We start from the raw sequence: 13,434 nt of genomic DNA on the forward strand, positions 1-13,434 counted from the left end.
AGCGTTTGTGGCAGAAGCTCCAGGTCTCAGTCCCTCAGTCGTGGGTGCTGAGTGCTGGGCCAGGGCTGTGTACTCTCTCGTTCAGAGTCATCTCCTGGCTCCGTGCGGTCATCGCGGTGAACACCCCGTCCTCCCCCGCGGCCCGCCAGGTTTTGTGGAGACTTAGGAACTAACTACCAACACCCACTTTCGCTTACGCCAGCTGGAGAGCTCTGTTGTCTTCTACAAAGAGGACCAGCCCTGCTAGCCCAAAGCCAGGAAGAGACGATGCTTCAAGCGGGCTAACTGTGGTTAGCACCGTCGGGCAGTGCGCATTTATGAAATTTAGCGATATATACTTCACTGTGACTCTAGCAAACGCATGATTTTTTGTTGTTTTTGGGGGGGGGGGCGGGGAGTAGAAATCAGTTACAATAAGTATGGAAGAGTGAGTAGGTAGGACGTGAAGACAGCTCACATAGATACCTCTGCTGACAACTCAACTGTTACACTGACGACAGGATCAAGGTCAAGGGTTCTTTTTTTTTTAAAGACAAGCGGTATTGGAGCGTGTTCGGTTGCTGACGGGAAGTATGCAGTAGAGACGGGACGAGGGGCAGGTCTGGGAGACCGCGGGTCAGTCGTGTGACTTCTCGGTGCCTTAGTCTCCTTACTAGGATAATAAGATCGTCCTCTTAGGATTTGCGGGATTGGAGTGAAATGGCGTGTACGGAGACATCTTAACGCAGTGCCTTGCACGTAGTAGGGGCTCGATAAAGGTAGCCATTGTTATTACGGCCACTATCAGCATCGTTATTGTCTTCTTTACGCTTCTGAGTGTTGCGAGTGCTCTATCACCATCAGTCCTGTCTCCCGATTTTACGGGTCTTCCCTGCGGCTCTTATGTTCTGGACCCATCACCGTTATCCTCACCAAATAACATTAATCAAGGAAACGCTTATCAAGCGCCCAGTCTGTGCCTCGCATGCACGCGTCAGGCGTCTGGGACACAGACCTGAGCAAAACCAGATGCTTCCACGTAGCATCTGGACCACCAGAGGGAAAAGCACAAATATTTTATACCGAGATCTGTATTTCGTCAGTCGGGGTTCTAGGAGGAGCAGAGCCACTAGGAGGTATGTGTGGGTGTGGGTGCGCTGTACTTATTTATTTATTCATTTTTGCATTCACGTGCCCACACACACACGTATTTGTATGTTTATTATAGCTGGCCAAGTAAGCCTGAATCCACAGGCAGCAGGGCGTGAAGGAAGGCCCGGGAATGGCCTGACACCCACGGGCACCCTTTTATCTTCATGTCCCCCCATACTCATCTATCGCTGGTTAGCCCGGTCTGCTGTCGATCATCAACCTTCTCGGGTGTTGGTGAGGGAGACAGTTCTCCCTCAGATCCTTATCTACTCTCTTATACGCCAGTTGGACCTTTATTGTAAAGAATTAAATTTACGATAAACAAATACACCAATCTATTCCAGTGTGTGCAGTTTAATTTCTCGAATTCACTCTAGCTGCATGTATTAACAGATTTTATTTAGTCATCTGTGCAGCTAGGGAAAGTAATTGGCTCTCTGAATTAAGTGCACAACCCAAGCCAACATGCGAATTCATTAGTTTTCAGCTTTAGTTTTTCATTTCACCTGCTGTTTACCGCTCAAAGGAAAGATAAATTGTATTTTAAATGAAATGCATGTTTCAGGAAGAACCCTTAGCAACCAATATTCTTTTTTATTTAAAATCTACTTCTTAATCTGCTCTGAAAATTAAAGAAGGGGGTTTGATCGTGGCAACCACGGATGAATTCGAAAAGCCATGTCTATAATTCTTACGAGTTGCTATAGCCAAAGGAATTGAAGGCGCTGGGTTAGTTAGTCCCACTCTTTTTGTTGCAAGAGGTTGAAATCAGCTCAGGTGTTAAAAACAGGAAGGTGGGGTGACGTGGGGGTGGGGGGGACTGTGATTGTGAGACGGGAGGTCAAGGTGTCCGGGCACAGAGTGGCCTGTGCCGTGCTCCCAGGCGTGGACGAGGACCGCAAGTGTCTGTGTGGGGGGGGCGGGGGAGCCGCTCTCAGACCCCCGTCTGTCTGGAGACCCTCTGCCCCCATTCCCGTTTCTCCCCAGAGTCTGCTTCGCCCTCCTGCTCCTCGGTCTGTCCTGGTTCCCTCCATTTTCTCAGGCGCATGTGGCCTGGCGTGGTCACCCATGCTGTCACTTCCAGCCACCAGCACTAACTGACATCAATTCCTGGGCCTCCCAGATCAGATTCTGGAGAGAAAGGATCCCCTTGGCCCTGTTCGTGCCCAGAGAATTTGTGCAATATTCTCTCCGAGAACCGATTTGCCCTTTCATTAGGATGAATCAGAACTACCTTCTCCAACTCACCAGAAAGTTCTCTGCTCACCACTGTGGTGTGGTTGGAGCAGCCACGTTTTAAAGTCTGGTTCGACTCTCAGGTCAATGGCAAAGAAATATGTAACTCATGAAGAAGCAAGGCCAGCAAGGGTCTGCGGAGAGGTGGCAGTGGAGGGAGCATGCAGGGGGAGGAGGGAGGAGAGAGGGGCCAGGTCAAGTGGGGCTTTGGAGGCCACTGCAAGGACTTCGTCTTTAGTCCGATGGCAGTGGGGAGCGTGGGAGGCTCTGGGCCGGAGAGGGGCAGGATCTGTGCCTGGTTTTAGGTGGCAAAGCTGCTCTGACTGAGGAGGAACCAGGTGGAGAAGGCAGTGTGAGGATGGAGACAGGGATCCGGGGAGGAGATGTACGAATCCAGCAAGCGATGATGGCAGCTCGACCAAGGTGGCAGCTGTGGACGGAGGTGGCGAAAAGCGACTGGATTCTGTGTACACTGAAGATAAAATCCATAAGATTTTCACACAGATTGGATGTGATTGGTCGAGTTAAACTTTGATTTATACAAAACAAATGGAATACTAATTACTGTGACAAGTTCAAAATTCTCCATGCTGAAGTTAACCCCCAACACGCCAGCCTCCATGGATACTGACTCCCCTCTGTCCTTATGTTTGGCTGGAAAAAATGCGCAGAAACTTTGCCGAGCTTGAATTCGATGTTGGGAGTTTACGGCAATGAATGCTTCCATTCAGGGCTTTTTGGAGACGATTTAAAATGACCCAAGCCGTGCCTTCTCCTTGCCTGATGTGAATAGAAGGCTTGAGTCTTCGGCCAAGTCGTTTCCACCCAGAGTTTTGCAATCACTTTCCATCCAAAATGTGCAGCTGATTAATCGGTCATCAGTCAAAGCCAGGTCACGCCTTGTGGAACGTAAAATTGCCAAGATCTCAGGTTAAAGCTTGCCGTGGCGAACCCATCAGCACCCCTTGCCGTGGCGAACCCATCAGCACCCCTTGCTGGGGCGTGGACTTGTGTGGTCAGCGGGCCTGGTGCCGGAACTTGACACAGGGTTTCAAGTCGGTCCTGCCCCAAGCTCACGCCACCAAACCTGGTCCGATTTCCGTCAGCCCATTACTCTGTCTCGGTATAGAGAAATAATACACCTGAGGATAAAGCAGTCAAAACAACAACAACAACGAACACCAACACTTCGCTGGATTCAGAGGGCTAAGGGAATAATCTGATCAGGGGCTAGCGAGTGGAAGCCGAACAGTTTTTGGTGTTTCTACTACAGCTTTTCGTCGTGACTGGGAAGATCTGCCACCCCCTTGCTTTCCTGCGTACCCTGCGTGGGGTTTGAAGACTTTAGCCGAAGTGAGGAGCAGAGTCCTGTCGGCCACTTTTGGACATAGCTCCTCAACGGACTTGAGACTCCGATCCTGCTCTGAGCGTGAGCGTGACCCTCAGCGGTGATATTTTAAATTAGTAAAAAAATCAATTGTTCCTATTACCGATAGAACCTTTTCTTCTTTCGTGATGTGCTTTAAAGTCTGGGGTCTGAATACGTGCTCCACGCTGCGGTCGATACGTCATTGGCATCAGTCACTAAATACGTGATTTATGTGTTTCGAAAGCAAGTTTTTAAATTGAATCCTGATGTGGGAAACGCCGTCTGAAGTAGGAGAGCTTCTCTCAGAAGGCCGTCAGGTGGGGCTGCGTGGTGTCCCCACAAACGGGAGCCAGGAGCTGCCCGGCCCAGCAGGCCATTCACTGCCCTCCGGCGGCTCACTCTCTAAGGGACGTTTTTGCTGTGGCCCGCATTTCATTCTCTTTTCCGGAATTTGTCTACTACTTTCTTACTATACGGAAAGCCCCAGAAGGCAAATGGGTTGGCTTCCTGCAGGTTATTCCTGGAAATTCAGTTAATCTCCAGAGCCAACTCCTCACATCATATTGGGTTGAGATGAGTAAGTGAGGACAGCTTCCAAGAGTGAGTGCTGACACATGCGTTTTGGCACCTTATTACTGTGCATCCACGGGGAGGGAGTTGGGATTCGGGTGGCCTGGAATGCACTGTAGTGCAGACAGGGCGAGGGGCTGGGCAAGGCAGGGGGCTGTTGTTAGAAGCCACGCTCTTTCCCGAGGTGCCGTTACAATCCTCCTAGGAAACCAGATGTTTTTGAATGGAGAGAAGCTGATGAGCTTCACTCCCTGTCTTAGAAAGCGGCCTCCAGTTTATAAAGGACACCACTTAGAGAAATTCAAGACTTCAGTGACACCGTTCACGTCTTGTTTAAAAAACTGCAAATGTTCCAAGTATATCGTATACATAGAGATGCTGTTTGTCTTCTAGGAACACAAACACTGTTCGTTGCAAGAAAACCTTTGAGTTTTATTTGTCAGTTAGCTCAGTCGTTGGTAGTTTTCTCATATAACTGAACACTGAAGCTTTGCGTCTTGCAGGAAATGACGCTGGGTAATGCGCATGTGAGGGGTTCTCTGTGCTGGGCGAGGAGGAGGAGGGGTCGGTGACACTTACTGTACCTGCTACATGATGCAGAGGTGCTGGTGGTCAGGGAAATAGTGCAAGCGAGTGTACGATTTTAAGTCATGCGTTTTCCACTTCTAATATGTGCATAGATGCTAATAACTGGGAGCTAGGAGAAGAAAATGATTCATTTTATAAATGCCAGATTCTTGAGAAACTTAATTGTGTAAAAATGGTGTATAGTTTCATAACAGAATAACTTCGTAGGTTTTAAAATACCAAACTATACACAAACATAGGTTTTAAAATACCAGACTAGACACAAACATTGTAAAAATTACAAACAAGATAGAAAGCAAAATCGGCCTATAAATCTCCTCCCAAGGAAAACCATCCTTAACATCTCGAAATGTCCTTTCATAATTTTTTCTCTCTTTATAGATATACATCCTTCCTCCCTGAGATCATATTACATATATTCATTTCGATTTCCTTTTTTTTTTCAATTAATGCATTAAATGTCTTTCCATTTCAAGAAATACAGAAATATGTCTTTGTTTTTAACCATACATTTTATCTGTGCATAGTTGACCTCAAATTTATCGATGGCTATTTAGGGAATGTGCATTTTTATAATATTATAAGAAGTTCTGTGGTAAATCTCCTCCTCTGCTGTTCTATTTTTTTCTCCTGAGAAGTCAAATTGCTAACACCAAGGGGCACACAATGAAATGCGCTCCCTTTTCCCGGCCCCCTCCGACCCCATGTGGGCGACAGTGCCAGCTCCCTTGTATTTTGATCAGCACGGAGCATTGTTCCTCATCAGTTTTGGTAAATCTCATTTAAAAACCATCTCTTTATGTTCATTCTTTGACATCTGAACACCTCGAAAAAGGGAAAAAGTCTCCCATAATCTCACGACGTGAAAGTCACGTGTGTCTGTGCATGTCTACGCGCCTGTTCACTTACAGAAGGAGGGAGGAGAGATGGTCGGGCGCATTTCGTCTCAGCCCCTCAGGTGTGTGGCTCTCTAGCAAACAGCACTGCTTTCCGGATGCGGTGAGGTCATGCCTACCTTGTCCGTCCGCAGCGTGCCTTTCTCCTGATACACCGCGAACTAATGTGTCCCTCTCAGAGCAGGCATATGAGCTGGCATCTTTCTTTCAGTGGTTCACAGAATGCCCGCTGCCTGGCGCCCCACGCCGCGCTTACCCAGGGAGGAAATTTTGGATGTTTGATTCAACAATTCCACCCTCCAGGAATTTTTCCTACAAATATGTTTGCACAAGGGCGTTAGGGTATAAGCATACATCCACGAGCATGTTCATCGTGGCATTATTTTTAATGAGGAGAAGTTGAAAACTACCTCAATACCTGTCAAGAAGAGACGCGTTTAAAATACAATCTCGTGCAATGTTATAATGTTCAAAATTCAATGTATTAAAAAAAACAAGTTGCAAAGCAATACGGATAATCACATTCATGTTGAAAAGCTCCAAACAGGATACGTGCACAGACAGGTGCTTAATGCATTTCAAGTCATTTGAAGTTTGGCGGTAAACGGTTCAGAGCGGTTCTCTCCGGGGCTTGGACCTGGCTGGGTAGAGTTGGAAAGACAGAGCAGAGGAATCGAACGCTGACCCCGCTTTCTTTCGTACGCTTCTTAATTGGAGTTTTAGCCGGTGTGTATTCTGTAACGAATAAGCATTTCTAAAAAGGAAAAGAACGACTAAACTCTACAAAAGATAGTGAAAAAACAAGACATTCGAGACTGGGAAGTCTCCGAGATTCTGCCCCCGTTCTGCCCCCATAACGGTTTGGAGGAAGATTAGGGAGCTCGAAAGAGGAGAGTGAACCCTCAGGCCAGAAGCAGAGCGGGCACCGGGGGTCCTGGCCGGGTGACACAGAGCAGCCCGAGCCCTCTCCTCGGGGGGCGTCGCCCGCATCGAAGAGCAGCTGCGTGGGCCGCCAGCCCCCTGTTTTGTACACAGAGCGTTCCCGGCTCCTCCCAGTGAGACCCTTTGCCTTCCTGACGGACCCTTTGTTCCAGTTTGTCAATGTCCAGTGACGACAGGAGTCACACATGGCGCCTTCCAACTTCCAGTCCCGTCGTGGGAGCGGCCAGGTTAGGCCTTTTGTGTGCACCAGATCCTTTCTTCTTTCTTTTTTTTTTTTTTAATTACTAAATCTCCGCCTTGTATTTTCTCAAAAATCACTAGTCGACAGCCTTGCTGTTTTTCTTCATTATTTGTCACGTGGGCTTCTAGCTTGGCACTTGTATCTGGACGTTTTCCTTCTGCCTCCTCAGATTTCAGGTTAAAGCCATATTTTCAGGTCAGCGACTCTCCTGACAAGAGAATCCTTCTTGATCTTGCAAGATTCGTGTCGTCTTGCCAAGAGTCCGTCATTCTGGCATCAAGAATCGAATCATCGTCTTTGACGCTTTGCGTGGCCAGTCACTTGCAGGCGATGTCCCCCTTCGCGTCCTAGGAGCTCCGAGTGCTGAGACAAAAGCGAAGCCCTGCTGGCAGTCACCCCATCTTCCCCCTGTGTTGGGCGAATCTTCACGGACACGGGGGACAGCGTCTAGGGCTTTTTCTGGACTACGTGTGTTCTCGGCTGCTGGTTTGGCAATGACCCCTGTGCCAGGAAGCCCAGCGTGCTTCTGAGGAGCCACAGCAGCCCCGCCTGCCACCACTCACAGGGAAGGTGTGTCCTTTTCTACCCCGCGTCCCGTCCTGTCCTCTTCCCGGTCCTCACGGAGAAGCCGCGCTCGCCGGCGGAAGGGACCATCCCTCTGGCTCCTCAGCCCCGGGCACATCCTGCCTCCCCTTCCTCTCGCTGCCATCGCGTCTCTCCATCCCATCAGACTTTTTTGTCCTTTCCGGCTGTCTTCTGTCGTCCACCCCTCCGCCTCTTCGAGAGCCCGAGCACTCTCAGACGGCCTCGGCTTCTCCGCTACCAAAAACGTCAGCTCATACGAACGAGTCACATAATTCCTCGACATCGGCCTCGAGGAGGGAAGCCCAGGCCCTGTAAATCACCGGAAGACTTCCTTTGTCACCTGAGCGTTGTACACATTGCGGGGAAAATAAAGAAGAACACCTTCTTTGGGCAGAAGAAGTTTAAAAGTTCTCAGCAGGTGGAGAAATTGGAGAAAGGTCTGTCTTTGTGAGTGAAGAAGCCTGTGGACCTGGCTCAAGTAGGGACTGGGCTGGAGCCCCACCTGGCATAAACACGTGGCCCCCTTATCTAAAATAAATAAGTAAAGCCCCCTAGGCTCGGCGGCTGCCTCTCTGTGGCACATGACTTTTCCCATTTCTGGTCTGGTGGTCCTTGGGAGGACGCCTTCCCCCCAGTTACTCCTGGTTTGGTTCTTTCTTCCTTTCTTCCTTTTTTTTTAAATAACAGTACGATGGAGGTATAATTTACACACCATACATTCATCCCATTGTAAGACCGGAGTTCGGTGACTTTAAATAAATTTACAGATATCAGTACGGTCTAGTTCTAGAACATTTCCATCACCCCAGAAAGTTTCCCGGTGACCAGGTGCGGTAAGTCCCCACTACTGCCCCAGGCAAGCGCTGCTCTGCTTTCTGTCTGTAGAGATTTGTCCTTTCTGGAAGTTTCATTTCAGTGGGGTCCTATCTCCCTTTAGCCGCTGTCTTCTGCTCATCTAACAGGAGCTCGGATTTTTCTCTTGCTGCGTGTCTCCTGTTGACCCAGCAGGACCGGCCCTCGCCCGCGCCTCCGCGTCCCGACGTGCCGCTGTGTCCACCACGCTCCGGCCACCACCCCATGTCCCCGGCCGTCTCCAAGCCCAGCTCCTCAGACCGGACTTCCTGCCCTCTCTCTCCTCTCCTCTCCTGTGAACTCTCCTTTTTAAAAGATCTTTTAAATATCATATCTCATAGGAATAAAGGGACATTTAAAAGAACATGTAATACGTCCACGTAAAGCGTCGTGACGGAATGAAGGCCCACGAATGCCACTGTTCCTTCCACCAGCCTGACGGTGGAAGCCGGCTCTCCACGTGTATGAATCTCTCCCTCTTCTTTACATTTTTTGGCCTCATTGGTCGTTTCTAACTCATTTTAATTGCACTCTCAAACAAGGAGTCTGAGCTAAATAGTCTTTGAGATCCGTCACGTGGCTGAAATTCCCTCATTCTCCTGAGACATAAGTTTTTTCGTTTAGAACGTGTCAGAGAAGATTTATAGCTTACATTGTTGAATGGCGCTGTAATTTGTTTTATTATGAAGTCTCGGCTAAGCGCATGACATACAATTATAGCGTCATTTCTGTAGGAAATTTATTCTACTTTGTATTAATTTGCTTTAGATGCTTGGGTGTTTTTTTTTTTCCCCCTAAATTTTTTAAGAGAAAAGCTGAGTTTCCTGCAGTGTTCTCCCAGCCCCATCTCTCTTTGGACTGAATTCATTTAACCAGTCCGGTTGGCCCCGAGGGAGGTACGGATGTCAATTATTGCTACAACCTAACACTAATGGCTGCTTAAATATTTAATTAATGTAATACTTGACACTTAGGGAGAAACTATTCATAATCATCAGTCAGGCCCTTGTTTTCATCGTTATGCTGCGTTTGGCTTATTCCTGTTGTAACGTCCTTCCGTTGAGAACCAGCTGGTACAAAGAAGAAAAGAACAGCCCGCTCTCCCTCCCACCTCCAGGCAGAAGGAGTTGCATGGAAAGCGATTAGGGGTGGATTTTGAAAATATTTGCAGTTACGTTTGTTGATTTTTCAAACTCCATTTTTATGGAACATTCATGGCGTTTTTGGAAGTTCGAACTGTTTTCTTATTCTTTCCTGTGGCGCTGATGACGATTCAAACACTTCTTAAAAGCACTTACTTTTCTGGGACTCGTATTTCATTAATGCACTCTAAGACACATGGTAGCTTTTTAATAGATTACGAGCAGACCACCAGTGGCGGAGCTGGGGTGGGCTGCCAGGACCAGTGGGAAGGTCTCTTCCCCCTGACAAGTTCAAGCTAACCCTACGGGATGAGGGGGCTCGGGCTCAGCTCCTGTGAAAGGTCCGTCTCAGCCAGGTGGATTCCAAGGCACGCGTCATCCCCGGGCCCTGGCATTTCTCAGATGAGGGCCGGTCTTGTGACTCCAACACACACATGCCTCGGAGTTTTTCCTTTCTGAAAATGCCTCCTGTTTGTGGCCGTAGACTTTAGCGTTCTAAATCTATGCGATCACGTCTCTTAATGCTTTTTCTCCTACCTAAAATTAAAAAAAAAAAAAACAAATAAGCAAATCTCCTATCTGAGCGGCTGAGCGAAGGTTTGCTGTCTCCACAAACGACCTCCCCGAGAGGGAAGGCTGTCGTGCAGACGTGCGATGTCTCACGGGCGTATTCTGCACCGTGCGCTTCCCACCAGCGAGGCTGCAGGCTCCCAGACAGACCGGTTCCTCTTTGTACCCTTAAGGCTGGAGCAGGTTTGCTCCAGACCTCATTTACGATGCCCGTCACCTCACCAAAACCTTTCTTCAGGTTCAGTCTCCGTCAGTCTTCCCGAATTCTGAAATAACCAGATTCGATTCCCTGAGGTTTCATTTTATGTTTGTCTTAAACCTTAAGCATCACTGTATTTCGTCAACGAGTGTAAGAAAATTAAGAAGACTTTTTAAATCATCATTAAGAACTTAACTACTGTAGAAGAATAAAAAAAACAATTCTTCATGCCTGAAATTAAAAAGAAAGAAATTATTTTAAAAAAAAGCAGCTTTATAAACTGCTGAAGAGTATGGTTACAGTCGGTAATCACAGTCAAAGCTAAGGCTTGGTTTTCTATTAATACCACTCTTCTGTTAAAATCAGCACGAAACATTTGAGAATTTATTTACTTGAGTTTTCTCAGTTGTGGAAGAAAAAACAATGATGTTTTAAATTTTTAGATTTTTTCTTAGAAGTCTCATGCTTTCAAGCCTTCAAACGTTTTGCTCACCTAAAAGGCTTCTCCATGCTTGTGATGCTTCTCGTTTGCATTATGATGGTAGATGCACCGACTGTATATTACTTTGTCGTGTCCGTGATTTTCTTTCTTTCTTTTTTTTTTTTTTACGCCTACAGCATCTGGTCTTCCTAGGTGGTCTCCCATCCAAGCACTAACCAGGCCCGACCCTGCTTAGCTTCCGAGATCAGACGGGATCAGGCACGTTCAGGGTGGCGTGGCCGTAGACTATCCCGTGACTTTATTTCTGTTTCATTTTTCCCATTTAAACTTTGAAATCTTCGAGACGAACCCGGAGGGCAGGGCGGGCTGTCTCCTCGCAGCCACCTGCGTGTCGTCGTGCGAAGCCGATGTTCGCGTGAGTGAGAATGTTTGCGTTTCATTTCACAGGTGGGGAGCGTTAAGCGGGACATGACCTTCACATTTCAACCAGAGGACCTAAAACGTGACTCTAGTAAAAAAATGTCTCGTCAGCACTCCTTCTCCTCGGTCATGGAGGAAGACGTGAAAACAGCCGACCATGAAAAAGAAAACACTCGCTCCGTCTGTCTCCTCGAGCAAAAGCGAAAAGTCGTTTCTTCCAACATCGACGTCCCCCCAGCAAGGTAAGGGGCGGGGAGACTTTCTCCGTGTCTCCCCAGGGCGTCGGGGCGGGCAGGTGTGACGGTCTCCATCACCGCTCCGAGACAGACAGGCAGACAGGCGTGGGACCGGTTTCCTGCCAAGAACCTTTTCTGTGGCTTGTGCGAAACCGAGCTTCTCAGAAGCGACTTTGAGGCTGTGGCTGTTGGAACTACGACAGCTCTGGGAAAGAATAATTAGATTTTGGCAAATGAGTAATAAAGAGCAAAAGGATAAATGTAAAAAAAAAAAAAAATTAAGAACGTGAAATATAGGACTGAGCAGAGCCACTTAACAGCAAGGACACTGAGTCTTTGGTCAGGGCTTGGAAAGCTGTGGCTGCAGGCTAAATTCAACCCCTGGCCCCTTTTTGTGTGGCCTGCGAGATAAGAGTGATTTTATGTTTTTTAGAGGGTTAAAAAAAATGGTGAATGTGTGACATAGATCATAGGTGGCCTGCAAAGCCTAAAATATTTGTGTGTGACTCATTACAGAAGAAGTTTGATGGTCTCTGGTTTATATATGGTGATCCTTTTATGACAGATCTTTGGAACTGGGCCAAGAGGGTTTATCTGAAATATCAAAGGCTTTTATCACATTATAATTTTACTTCAACCACATCTGGTAGCACTGAACCAAAGGACAGACAATATTACGGCAGAATGACAATGGAACAGTCATAGAATATACATGTTAGATCTTTTACTTATTTTCTTGCTTTATCGTTTATTTCACCTAGATTTTTTTTTGGCATCCCAAAGACTGACAGGTGTCTATCATAGTAAGATGTGATAATTCCCATTTTACAAATGAGTAAGCAGACTCAGAAATGTTAAATGATCACTTAGGAGCCCACGTGTGACAAATGACTGACCCAAAACTAGAATAGGTTTCTGGCCCGAAGCGAATTTTTTTCTTTCTTACCGTCATTAGTGTTTCTCGACGAATATTTAATTTACAACTGCGATCCTTTAAAACACATTGGTATTTCTAATATCACTTGCTTTCCAGCCTCTAAAAACAACTCAGCGATTAGGCAAACAGTATTAGATAACCTAGATCATTGGACCATGGCATTTGTTACTCTCTTTTTCCCAGACATTGTTTTTTTGGGGGGCGGTACTGATGCTTAAATTGGTTGGATTGCACCCAAACAGCGATTACAATTTGATTATGCAAAGTAACTGTTTTCTAATTATAACTCTAAAGCTAAAGAAATCTATGAGCAAACCAGTTGTAACAGAAAAAAAGAAAAATATTCCTAGACCTAACAGCAGTTTATTAGAATACGCCAGATTGTTACTTTGCTGTTGGATAAAAAATGAACCATACGGTACTGTTTGTTTTGCAGGGTTTTTAAAATACAGCGACGTCATATTTATCACTTGCTGGATAAAATGAAATCATTTTCTCCTGATAGGATGCATTCTGGGAATTGTATAGTTTCAAAGAGTTCCAGAAATTCATTAACTTTGAGTTCAAAATCAGGAAATGACCTGAGCTGTAAGCAGTATCCTATGTGTACAACAGACAGTCGGGAACTTGATTTGGCTGCCATTTTCAGTGGTGTCATCTGCATTTCTCCTTTGTCTCTTACATACTCTACACCAGTCAGAGAAAAGTCTTCTGTGTCCAACTTGGAATTCAGTGATGGGTGTCCTTACTGCTGAACCTCCAGAAGCCTAGCAGTTCCTGGAACAAATGTTTAATGTTTAAATGCATTGAAACCTTCTCAGATCACAAACTCTGTAACCAATAGGAAATGACCAAATTGGGAGGGGGGGGCGTCAATAAGATAAGATGGAGAACATTTCTAAACCAGCAGAGTTCTCCTTCCTGTACCAACACCGATGACATTGACATTGTCTTAATCTTCTTAATTATAACTAAGAAAGCTTGTGTTTTCTGATGCAAATTTGGCTGTGTGTGTGTGTGTATTTTACAGAAAACTCTACACAGTTATTTGTGTTGACTTTATGACATTTCAGATATG

The 13,434-nt window shown here is 46.6% G+C and overlaps 1 long non-coding RNA gene and 1 pseudogene across 1 annotated transcript in view; one reads left to right on the forward strand and one right to left on the reverse strand.

Annotated features, from left to right (window-relative positions):
- Positions 1-874: 874 nt before the first annotated feature.
- Positions 875-13,434, forward strand: part of LOC111734263 — a 23,490-nt gene continuing 10,930 nt past the window's right edge. The window contains exons 1-2 of the long non-coding RNA XR_002778392.1: positions 875-1,115; positions 11,211-11,425. This is a non-coding gene — a long non-coding RNA (uncharacterized LOC111734263). The remainder of the gene's footprint in view (positions 1,116-11,210; positions 11,426-13,434) is intronic.
- On the reverse strand, positions 10,931-11,049 carry LOC111734264 (annotated as a pseudogene).

The sequence above is a fragment of the Pteropus vampyrus genome, unplaced genomic scaffold (genome assembly GCF_000151845.1).
Source record: "Pteropus vampyrus isolate Shadow unplaced genomic scaffold, Pvam_2.0 Scaffold920, whole genome shotgun sequence".
Taxonomy (NCBI): domain Eukaryota; kingdom Metazoa; phylum Chordata; class Mammalia; order Chiroptera; family Pteropodidae; genus Pteropus; species Pteropus vampyrus.